The sequence below is a fragment of the Kryptolebias marmoratus genome, linkage group LG7, assembly GCF_001649575.2.
Source record: "Kryptolebias marmoratus isolate JLee-2015 linkage group LG7, ASM164957v2, whole genome shotgun sequence".
Lineage (NCBI taxonomy): Eukaryota > Metazoa > Chordata > Actinopteri > Cyprinodontiformes > Rivulidae > Kryptolebias > Kryptolebias marmoratus.
Genome location: NC_051436.1, coordinates 20527007 through 20528655, shown reverse-complemented (window position 1 = coordinate 20528655; position 1649 = coordinate 20527007).

The window sequence follows — 1649 nt, the reverse complement described above, 5'->3', positions numbered from 1 at the left end:
TCCACCTCTCTTTTCACTTTATGCTTCCTGCCGGGAAGCGCGCCGTCCATGCCGCTAGCGTAGCTCGTGAGGTAAGTAGTAACTTTACTCACTCGGTTCCAGACGGTAAGTTTTACTTCTGACACCAATGTAATGACGCAGAAAAGGTTTTACCGGTTGAACTCGGCTTTTAATGAAGAACTGAGCTGCTATTACGGAGGCTACAGCTCACGCCTCTACAGAGTCGACCAGACCGAGCGCTCGCGGGCAAAAAACAATAACACACTGCCCCTCTTCTTCCGTCCTTCCCGTGTCCCGGACCTAGCGCTCTACTGCCCCCACGGTAAAGCTGTTACCTGGCGGGAGTCAGCAGCGTCAAACAGGAAACCCACAACATTCTACATAACACAACAAGGAACACAGTGCAAACTTATAACAAATACACACAACCACATAGGAACTAAAACACCAACTCGCTACAATATTATTAGAGGGTATTTATCTAAATATCAAAGTGTTTTTTGAAAAGGGAGGAATACTAATGATCCAACATTATGGTCAGAGCCTGAAATCAGGAGAGCTCAGGTAAACACAGGAAGTGTGGTGGCTGTTTTATTGATATGGAGAAAGCGTAAGACATGATGTGGGTCGCTCTCAGCCTCTCCAGTGCCGCTCTTTTTAAGATGAGGAGTGTAATCTGGTAACATGTTTCTGTCTGATGCTGTAGGAACTGTTAACTAAGAGTTTGAGGATTTAAAAAAAGTCAAAGTTAAACTCTCTTTATTTTGTCTCTCTTTATAGAAATTAGCTTTGAACAGAGGGGTTCCACTGCACAGACACATAACATCACAAGGTTAATAAATAAATTAATAAAATCATTAAAAACCAGCTGCAACACATGATCCAACCTCTGAGTACTTTATTGAAGAAGTAGACTAATTAATCAGGAATTAGTTATCTTGTTCAAAGTATTCCATACAGCAGTAAATTTAAAGCATCTTTTTAACACTTAAAGAGCTTCTTTTGCTTCCTCTGCTGAGTCACTATCTTTCCTTCATGTTGATCTAATTCAGTTTGCTGCTTGAAGGACATCTCATCAGTGGTCAGGGTGCTCAGCTGGAAACATCTGGTGATTGTTGAGTCTTCACTTTCAGAGCGCTCAGCCTGGTGATCCGTCAGCAGATTCTAACCATGAAAATAAACAGATTTTAGATGGGATTATAGTCACTCTTGATTTCCTGATACCTTCTAAGTTTTATCATCTGCATATTTAAAAATGGATTTATACAAAACTTTAAATACAATAATAAAAAAACTTGAAGTTTCTTTCAGTTTGAAAAGTTTCTAATACAACAATAAAGAGAGTTGAGTACCAGGCTCACTTAGATGTGTTTTGTGTAGGACAAGGGATCACAATATTTATATACTGAGTAGACCTGTAATATAATATACAATTACATAAACCTCCTAATTTTAATGTAATACTCATCAAGATGTCCCATTTATTGAGGTGGTTCCAGCTTTGAGCTCCTCAGTGATGAGATTCTTGTCCTTCAGTTCTTCAGAACCAGTGGCGTCACTAGGCCTGTTTTAGGGTGGCTTCAGCCCCCCTAAAATGTTTTCAAGCCCCCCCTAAATAATTTTGGTGTCAATTTTTTTTTTTTTTTTTT